An 11201-nucleotide genomic window follows, 5' to 3' on the forward strand; every position below is an offset into this window, starting at 1 on the left:
TGATGGCGGGGAGGGGGATGGTGATGCCAGGTGGGTCAACAGTGATGGGGGAAAGGACATGGGTGACTGGGAGAGGGGAAAGGATGGGGGAGCTGAGAAGAAACAATTTTTTGAATCCGAAAGTGGGAGAAGCCTCATGTTGGGCGGCCGCAGGTGCTGCATAGGAGTACGATCAGTGGGTGGGTGGAGATGCAGGTCAGCTCAGGCAGACAACTGAAAGAGAGGCCCAGCAGGCAGCATTTGAAATGCTCAGGACATTAAGATGAGTTTGATGGAGGAAGGCTCATTGTGTGTGGGACAATGCTTGCACGAGGCTCTGAAAGGTCTGAGTCTCCAAAAGGCCCTGCCACACACACGCTTCTCCCTCCAGAATCATTCGTAGTCCAGCTGCGTTGGGGAAGGGTGGGGTGGGGGGTGGTGGGGGGAGTGGTGGTGGGGGAGGTAGCGCAGGGAGAGGACTCGCGAAGTCTATAAATGAAGCTGAAAGACACCATTACACATTATTCAGTGAAAGTGAATATATTTTTGGATTTTAAAGTGACAAAATGTGTTCACCTGTGCAACCACTTGCGACCAGAATTTCTTAACTTTTATAGGCCTACCACTTCTTCTAGGTGCTGCTGTGACATCCACAGCAGGTGTGGAGACAGCCTGTACAATGGTTAGCCCTGTTGGCTCTGGTGACTTTGGCGTGGGTCTTCTGGGGGGCCGAGGCCTTGAGGGCTTGCTTTGGCTGTCCTCCTGAGGGCCAGATGCTCTCTCTGCAGTGACAGAGGACAAGGTTGAGGGGGTCACAGGCAAAGGGGACATGGATGGAGAGGACAGCCTCTGACATTCCTGAGTGGATGACTCAGGGGTGTCCAGCTGACGCTCCTCCTCCCTTCGGGTGCCCAGAGGCCCTGGCCTGACTCCTTGAGGGGAAGGAAAACAAGGAGTGACTTTGAGGTGCCCTGTTTCCCTCACATTGCCATTGCAGGAACTCACCCATGGCTAACGCAATGGAGTGCAGGTCTGCACACTTCTCCGCATTCTGCTAGACCAAGGTCTCTCTGGCGCCTGCCATCCTCCTCATGGAGACCTCTATACGGGCACCAGTTCATTAGAGAGCAGGCAGACGCACTCTGGTGAGGGCTTCCAACAGCTCTGCTGAACCTGCCTCCTGCGGTCCATGCAGTGTCCATGTGCTGACTGCCAGATTGTGAACCCGAGCCTGCTCTAGATCTGGATCCCACCGAGGTGTGTGTCTCTGCGCTGGTGAAGGGTGTGGGTATGCACTGTGATGGATCTTCCAGGCTGCTTATTTCCAGCTCTTCAATGGAGGAGGTGTCCTCTTGGCTGGGGCTGAGGACGTGGATGGAGCTGAGGGACTGGCTGGCTGAGGGTGTTGGTTGCTTGGCAGAGCTCCCTGTGAACCAAAGTAGAGATAATTAGCGCATGGCACCAGAGTCAAAAGCAGGAGAGGGAGCACTCACATTAGCGTTGAGAGAGGGATGATGGGGTGCAGGGTCCTCACGTGGGTGTTTGCTCCCGACCTCCCTCTCGCCACAGTCATGTTCCATGTTCTCACCAGCCAGTGCAATGGCACACTCCTCAAAGCATGTGAGGAGACTAAAGTGGGCCACTCCATTCCCGATTTGGGTCCCATCCCTGCTGTTCTGAGCCAGCTTCTCCTGCTTGAAAACAGATGGAGAGAGTGTGAGCAGGACACATGGCACTGCACGGAATGTTTGTGTGGTGAGCGGAGCCATGGACAGGATGAGGACGCGAGCTTGAGAGGATATGATCCTGATGGAGATGTGAGGGTGTGTGTGAGAGTGGTGTTGTCTCTTGAGGTGTGAGATCCCTGTGGATGTGTAATGTGTTTGTGGGTGTGTGAGTTGAGAGTGATGAGAAGAGTGACTTACCCTGACGGAACAGATGAGATCATTCATCCTCTTCCTGCACTGTATGGTTGTCCTCTTTTGCAGGCATTGGCACTGACCACCACTGTCACCACCTTCAATGCTGGATTTGTGACATTGCTTGCTGGTCTTCGCCCAGAGTGATTGTAAAAGACTTCACGGTGGGCCTCCACTGTACCCAGTAGGCACTTGAGAGAGGCTTTGCTAAATTTGGGGGCAGCATGTTTCCTCCTGTTGGCAGCCATCAGTTTCCAGTGGCTTCCTATCCCTGGAAGAGTGCTCGCTCTGTGTAGGGGCGCCCTTTAAATACGGCGCCCGGTTTACTGAAGGCCTGAGGTGATGGTGGGGCGGGCGAATCAGTGGCCACTCTGCCAGTGGCCCAGCATGTTTCCCGGTAATACATTATTAATGAGGTGGGAATGCTGGGAAGAGGACAATATGGCGTGAAAAGCCACCATTGCGGCCAGCGGGTAAGATGCCCTTTCTCCTGCCCGCTACCGCATTTAGTGGAAATCTGGGATGGTTCTGCCCTGAGGTTCTTGCGAAGTGCTGTGTACCTGGCATCAAGAGCATGCTCATCAGAGCTCAGCTTCATTGGGTCAGCCATGTTGTTTGTGTGGAGGATTTCCCATCTAGCAAAGCTAATATTTTACAGCCAGCTGAGTATGGGAACCATAGGGCATCCCAACCTTAGATATAAATACAATCTGAAAGCCAACCTCAGAGCTTGCAAGCTAGATCCCAATACATGGGAAAAAAATTACCTTGGACAGACCCAAATTGAGAATTCTCCGTCATCAGGCAATTCCAACATTTGAGGAGAACAGAGCCAAGTGCCTTCAGGACAAGCAGGCACAGCGCAAAGCCAATGCCTCCATCCATCACTCCAGCATGGATTTCATATACAGTGTTTACAATCAGTTGTGCAAATTGAGACTTGGCCTAACATCAAACATAAGACAACTCAACCTAGACTGTAAACTGTTTTTCTCTCTTGCTAAACAGTCATCCATAGAGGCGATGGAAGAATCCATCAGCTATTATTCCTGTGTTAATGTAGGGATTGTGGTCAGGTTGTGAACATGTAGTATAATTTCACAATGTTAATGAATATAGATTCCACTGAGAAATTTCAGGTAATAAAGCTAATTCTGCAGCAACTTGTTTGATTTTGCAATTCGCTGCAGATAAATTATTTTATTTACTTAATCATTACTCTTGTGAAGTATTTTCAACATATCCAGAGTAGAGCACTCATATAATTTGATTGAATAAGATCATTGCTTTGAAATCTGTTTAAATCTGTTGGCAGTGATAAGGACTGTTTTTAAATATAAAATGCTGGAGAAGTATGGTATTTTAAAAATTTGAAATATATTTCAAATTGAATGCACCCTAGGCTTTACTTATAGTTGGAGCTTTAGACCCTAAAAGTAGACACCAAAGCTGATCCATCCAAGCTTTACCAGCAGCTTAGGATTTCAACCTTTGACTTAGCGGTGTGGGTAGGACCAGTAGCGAGACGCAGAGATAAAAGGAACAGCATGCTGAGGCCCAAGACCAGCAACGAGGGCGGAACCAGAGATGAGAGAGGGACAGGGGGTGTGAGAGGAACCAGAGATGAGAGAGGGACAGGAGGTGTGAGAGGAGCCAGAGATGAGAGAGGGACAGGAGGTGTGAGAGGAGCCAGAGATGAGAGAGGGACAGGAGGTGTGAGAGAAGCCAGAGATGAGAGGAGGACCAAGGGCGAGAGTGGAACAAAGGGTGAGAGGCAGACCGGGGTGAGAGGGGGCCCAGAGGTGAGAGGTAGACCGGAGGTGAGAGGGGGCCCAGAGGTGAGAGGTAGACCGGAGGTGAGAGGGGGCCCAGAGGTGAGAGGCGGACCGGAGGTGAGAGGGGGCCCAGAGGTGAGAGGCGGGGATAAAAGTGGCGGTGGAGAGAGAACAAAAAATAAAATCAAGGAGCGACATCACAGGATAGCATGTAGGTGGTTGGTTGAGGTGAGAATTATAGTGCTTTGGTCTGTGTCTCTGAGTTGATTAAACTGTGAGCTGGAGAAATGAATCAATTACTTTATTAAATTAATAACACAAATAAATAACATATTGAGAGATATATATATGTATATATATAGAAATAATCATTAAAAAATTAATTTATTCAGGCTATCATTAAGCAAATGAATATATAGGACTAGAAATGGTGGAGCAGGCTATGTGGGACATTGCAGTAAATGAGAGCTTGTGAACGGCAAGATTATTCTGGCTTCTTACACCTGCAGTAAATGAATCATGACAACTGACATATCCCTCTCCCCTTCCACATTCCTCTCCAGCCATCACGAGATACCCCTTACTCTGACACTTGGTAGGCAACAGGTCCTAAGGAACCTTGGTAGTGGCTGCATAGCATGCTATCTATCCCCCTAATTATAGACTCCCCTATCACTACCACATTTTTATTCTGCCCGTCCCCAGTTTAGACACCCTCCTAAACCCTGATAATTTGTGACTGTCCTTCCTGGAGTTTTTCTCCTTGTCCTCACAGGTAGCCAGTACGTTGTACCTGTTGGATAGGAACAGTATCTGAGGGCCCTCCTTGTCAACCTCTCCTAAGTCCCTCCTATCCTGCTCACTAATAGTTGCAGCCTCCTTTTTTCTGAACCTGTTCTTTCCTCTGAGTTGTGACTTTCTTGGATTAAACTATCCAGAAATTCTTCCTTCTCCCTTCAGTTTCAGAGTGTCTCGAACTCACACTCCAGCTCAAATACCTTGAGCCAGTTGTCGTGGTCTGAGGCCTGCAGGCCAGCAGCCGCTAATTTTCGCAATTTTGTATTTTTGCATTTTATTTCTGCTTTGCTTTTGATTTTAAGCTGAGAGTGAATATTTAAAGCCCTTTTGCATTAAATCTTACTTGGCAGGCATTGACCTTAACCCAGCTATGATTGTGCTTTGATTAACTAATCAACAATTATCAGTAGTGACCTGTTTCCCCAGACCTTGTTTTATTTTTATTAAAATAAAATGTTTTTTTGTTTCATTGTTTTATTTATTCATTCTGGCCATGCACAGCTGATATTTAGACTACACTTCTGTTTTCCATTTTTCAAGCTAGAATACTAAAATAAGTTGTCTTTTGTTTATCCTTTTTCTTACTGCATTCAGTGACCCTTAGACTACAGGCCAAGGCGATGAGTAACCTTATCTTGGTCACCCAGTATGGTCATTAGAAGGTGAGGTTTGATTGATGGGCGTCACACTTGAAGGATGACAGATGGGAAGACGCCATCGAAAGATATGTAAACAACTTGATATTGTGAAGTCTGCATGGCCTTGCAGTGCCTGTGAGGAGAATTGATAAGCACTGAGACTTGTTTTGGGAAAAGACTGTACCAGACTTGGAAGGCTGGAATAGAGCCAGAAATTTGACTTAAAGGGACGCTGCTTCAAGGACTCGCCGCTGCAGCCGTAGTGGAGTAGTCACCACTGAAGACGGGAGGAAGGGCCAGGTACAGAGGGACTGACTGTAGTGCCCACCCATGGGTTACTCAGTGACTTGATAATTTATGTACCAAAGAGATGGCAACGTATGTACAAATATGGGCTGCTGTCATGGAACAGGCTATTTTAGGGTTATCCATTTTGGGGAGCTGTCGTGGGACAGAGCAAATTGGGATTTATTCTTTGTGCTTTAGAAAAATCTGTCTTTCTTCTTTTCTTCTGATATATATAAAGTGCTTTCTCCTTACAATAAAGTTATCTTTCTTTTTAAAACTATTTTTCTTTTCTTATATATATTAATATATTTTCAATTATAATTGCCATATTATTATTATCATTATTCAATTTTCAAAAAAATTGTTGCTTTAAAACATTACTTGTCACAGTCACTCATTCCTGTTATGTCCAGGGTATGGCTCCGAACCTAAGTGAGACTCTCAGGCCCCACCATACAGTGGGCTATGTTGGAAGGAACAATGTATGTAGGAACAGGGAGGAGGTCTTGCTGAGGCAATATCAGGAGCTAAACATCAGGGAATATCAGGAGCAAAATTAAGGAGCTGTACCAAGGGAATGGAAATTGTGTCCCAATGGAAATGCTAAATAGGGAGGTGGCAAAGGTTGTAAACCTGTAAAATGGGGGAGTGGGGGTGGGGAGGGATGTACAGGGGATTAAATCAGCCTAAAAATAAATGAAACATGAAAGAAGAGCATACAAAAAAAAAACTGAGTGGCCAGGGTATAAATGGAATTGTGGAACAGGAGTGTAAAAAGATGTTTTTAAAAAAAATGGAAGTCAGAGGAATTGCTGATAAGAATGAGTTAAACTGCATGTATAGCAATGCAGACAATGTCCATAATAAAACGGAAACAGGAAGTAATAATACATTATGGGGAACCAAAAACAACAGGGATTGGTGAGAAGCTCCAACAACTCATTGATACCAACACCCAACCAGGACCCTCCACCCCTTCCCGTCCCTCTGACCCATCCCGCCTTCTAATCCCAGGCCTTGCCATGTATTCACCATACCCCCTGATCTTCCCCTCTCTGATGCTGAATGTTCAGTACTCAGCAAAGGACTCAGTTTTATACTCTTATGCCCTCACCTCTCACTCGGGCCTCTTACCTGCTCTTGATCTTTTCACTGAGAACTGTCGGCGTGACTTCGGCAGTCTCAATTTCTCTGCTCCTCTCACCCACTCTAACCTGTCTCCTTCTGAACTTGCCGCACTCCGTTCTCTCAGGTTCAACCCTGACTTTGTTATCAAACATGCCGACAAGGGTGGTGCTGTTGTTGTCTGGCGTACTGACCTCTACCTCGTAGAGGCTGAGTGCCTACTTGCAGACACTTCCTCCTACCTCCCCCTGGACCATGACCCCATCACCGAATATCAAGCCATTGTTTCCAGGACTGTCACTGACCTCATCTCCTCTGGAGATCTTCCCTCCACAGTTTCCAACCTCGTAGTCTCCCAACCTCGGACAGCCCACTTATACCTCCTCCCCAAAATCCACAAACAGGACTGTCCCAGTAGACCAGATCTGTTCCTGCCCCATGGAATTCATTTCTTCCTATCTTGACTCCATCCTCTTTCCCCTTGACCAGTCTCTTCCCACCTACAACCGCAATTCCTCTGATGCCCTACATCATATCAACAATTTCCAATTCCCTGGCCCTAACAGCCTCCTCTTCACCATGAACGTCCAATCCCTTTACACCTCCATCCCCCAACAGGATGTTCTGATGGCTCTCTGCTTCTTCTTTGAACAGAGGCCCGAACAATCCCCATCCACCACCACTCTCCTCCGTCTGGCTGAGCTTGTCTTCTCACTGAACAATTTCTCCTTAAACTCCTCTTACTTCCTCCAAATAAAAGGTGTGGCTATGGGTACCCACATGGGCCCCAGTTATGCCTGTCTCTTTATGGGGGATGTGGAACATTCCTTGTTCCAGTCCTACTCAGGCCCCCTCCCACAACTCTTTCTCCGGTACATCGATGACTGTTTCCAGCATCCACAGTATTTTGCCTTCATCTAGGAGATTGGTGAGACATGGAGACAGAAAGATCAGCACTTAGAATTAAATATTGCAGGGTATAATGCATTTAGTAAAGATAGAGAGGTTAAAAAAGAGATGGAGTAGCTGTACTTACTAAGGGAAACATAACAGCAGTAGAAAACGTGATGTGGCTATCAGCAAGACAGAAATGAAATCTACGTGAACAGTGATAAAAGATAATAAAGGATCCACCACACTAATAGGGCTGGTCCAAAGATCACCTAATAGTGGAACTGAGGTGGAGGAAAAAATAAACAAACAAATTAGTGAAATGAGTAAAAAGCAGAATAATAATTATGGGGGATTTCAACTATCTTTATATAATCGGCCAGAAGAGATAGGAGGGGGAACAATAGAGCAGAGTTCCTACAGTTTGTACAAAACTCCTTTCCAATTCAGTACATAACAAGCCCAACAAGGGAGGATTTGCTACTGGATCTAGTAATTATGAATGAGTCAGATAAAAGAAGTAAAAATAGGGGAACTTCCAGGCAATAGTGAACATAATATATTATGGTTTAAAATAATAATTGAGAAGACCACAATCATGATGAACAAAACGGTAATAGATTAGAGAAAAGTTGATGTTTATAGGCTCAGTATAGAACATGGGAAAATAAAAAGGAAAAACAATATTGGCAAACAGTGGTGTAGGGCAGCATTGGAAACATTTAAAATCCAATGAGTGTGAGGTGATGCACTTGAGCAGGACAAACAAGGCACGGGAATACACAGTGAATGGTAGGACCCTGGGAAGTACCGAGGATCAGAGGAACCTTGGTGTGCATGTCCACTGGTCCCTTAAGAAAGCGGGACAGGTAGATAAGGTGGTTAAGAAGGCATATGAGATACTTGCCTTTATTAGCTGAGACATAGAATATAAGAGCAGAGAGGTTATGCTGGAACTGTATAAAACGCTGGTTAGGCCACAGCTAGAGTATTGCGTGCAGTTCTGGAATCCACATTATAGGAAGGATGTGATTGCGCTAGGGAGAGTGCAGAGGAAATTTACCAGGATGTTACCTGGGCTGGAGAGTTTTAGTTATGAGGAGAGATTGGATAGACTGGGGTTATTTTCCTTGGAGCAGAGGAGATTGAGGGGGGACATGACTGAGGTGTATAAAATTATGATGAACTTAAATAGGGTAGACATGAAGGAGCTTTTCCCCTTGGTGGAGGGATCAATAACCAGGGGGCATAGATTTAAGGTAAGGGGCAGGAGGTTTAGAGCGGATGAGAGGAAGAATTTTTTCACCCAGTGGGTGATGGGAATCTGGAACTCACTGCCTGATAGGGTGGTAGAGGCAGAAACCCTCATAACATCTAAGAAGTATTTGGATGTGCACTTGCAATGCTATGGCATACTAGGCCATGGGTCTAGTGCTAGAAAATGGGATTAGAATAGTTAGGTACATGTTTGACTGGTGCAGACTTGATGGGCCGAAGGGCCTTTTTCTGTGCTGTAGACCTCTATGACTCTATGACTCTATAAAATAATGTTCAACAAAGTCCAGGAAGTATATATTCCGGTAAAATACAAGAACAAGGTGAACACCAATGAGTCAGCATAAAAACTAAAGACACAAGGAAAGAAATGAGGGCAAGGAAAGAGACCTGCTTTAATACATGGACAATAGGGAAAACCCTATGACAAAGGAGAATACAAAGAGATTACAAGACAAGTAAAAAAACAATTAGCAGGCAAAGAAGAAGAATGAAACTAAAATTATCAAGTAACATAAAACAAAGTAGTAAAATGTTTAACAAAAATAAAAATACCTGGAAAAACTCAGCAGGTCTGGCAGCATCTGTGGAGAGGAACACAGTTAATGTTTCGAGTCCATATGACTCTTCAACAGAACTAAGTAAGAATAGAAAAGAGGTGAAATATAAGCTGGCTTAAGAGGGGGGTGGGGGGGTGGGGGGGAGGGGGGGAGGGGGTGGGTGGGTGGGACAGGTAGAGCTGGAAAGAGGGCCAGTGATAGGTGGAGATAGCCAAAAGATGTCATAGACAAAAGAACAAAGAGGTGTTGAAGGTGGTGATATTATCTAAGGAATGTGCTAATTAAGGGTAGAAAGCAGGACAAGCAAGGTACAGATAGCCCTAGTGGGGGTGGGGTGGGGTGAAGGGAAGGGATCGAAATAGGCTAAAAGGTAGAGATAAAACAATGGATGGAAATACATTTAAAAATAATGGAAATAGGTGGGAAAAGAAAAATCTATATAAATTATTGGAAAAATATAGGGGGGATCGGAAAGGGGGTGGGGATGGAGGAGAGAGTTCATGATCTAAAATTGTTGAACTCAGTATTCAGTCCGGAAGGCTGTAAAGTGCCTAGTCGGAAGATGAGGTGCTGTTCCTCCAGTTTGCGTTGAGCTTCACTGGAACAATGCAGCAGGCCAAGGACGGACATGTGGGCATGAGAGCAGGGTGGAGTGTTGAAATGGCAAGTGACAGGGAGGTCTGGATCATGCTTCCGGACAGACTGAAGGTGTTCCGCAAAGCGGTCACCCAGTCTGCGTTTGGTCTCTCCAATGTAGAGGAAACTGCATTGGGAGCAACGAATGCAGTAGACTAAATTGAGGGAAGTGCAAGTGAAATGCTGCTTCACTTGAAAGGAGTGTTTGGGCCCTTGGATGGTGAGGAGAGGGGAAGTGAAGGGGCAGGTGTTGCACCTTCTGCGGTTGCATGGGAAGGTGCCGTGGGAGGGGGTTGAGGTGTAGGGGGTGATGGAGGAGTGGACCATGGTGTCCCGGAGGGAACGATCCCTGCGGAATGCCGCCGGGGGGGTGGGGGGGTGGTGAAGGGAAGATGTGTTTGATGGTGGCATCATGCTGGACTTGGCGGAAATGGCGGAGGATGATCCTTTGAATGCGGAGGCTGGTGGGGTAAAATGTTTTATAGGCACATAAATAAAAAAGCAAAGCTGGGAAGGGAATAGGGCCAGAAAAAATTTGTAATTTTTTTCAAGGCCAGAATTTTCCGTATCGTTGGTGTCGGGCGCCATGGCGGGCATGAGAGGACAGTATGGCAAAAGGCCAAAAATCGGTTTCATGCCATTGTGAAACCAGTTTCCGATCATCTGCCCCCATCAATGGAGGGCCACATTTCCCACTGCCGCACATCTGGAATGTCATTTTAATACATCTGCAATTGAATATGCACTCTGCTCACCAGAATCATCCCCCCATATTGGCGAGAAAACACGCCGGCCCAGAACATGCCTCGACAATTGTGACGTGCAGAAATTGGGAATTAGCATTAGGGCCTTGCCCAAATCGCGGACAACCGAGGAGCAGAAGATGCTGGAGCCTGACAGCTACTGGACCCTGGAGAAACACATGTATTGCATGCTGGGTGGATACTCATGGATGTGACTCTGCCATGAAGCAGCTCACGGCAGGTGGAAAGTCTCCGTTGATGTTTGGGATCTGCTTCGGGATATCAGGGTCTTGGCCATGGGCTGTTGTCAAGGAGGGTGGGGGGAGAGGGACGTTCAGCCGTGAGTGGGAAAGGAAGGTGTACCGGTGCGGGGGGAGTAGGTGGTGGGAGAGGAAGGTCTATGTTTTAATGGGGGAGGAAGATGTACAGGTGAGTGGGTGAGGTTTTGAGGGTGGGAATTAGGGTGTCGGGGGGATGAGGTTGGGAAAGTGGTGGGAGTATGGGGGAGGAGGGTGTAACAGAGGAGAAAGCAGCAACTGGGGAGGAAGGAGTAAGGGGGGAGGAAAGTGTGAGG

The sequence above is a fragment of the Cetorhinus maximus genome, chromosome 1, assembly GCF_964194155.1.
Source record: "Cetorhinus maximus chromosome 1, sCetMax3.hap1.1, whole genome shotgun sequence".
Classification (NCBI taxonomy): domain Eukaryota; kingdom Metazoa; phylum Chordata; class Chondrichthyes; order Lamniformes; family Cetorhinidae; genus Cetorhinus; species Cetorhinus maximus.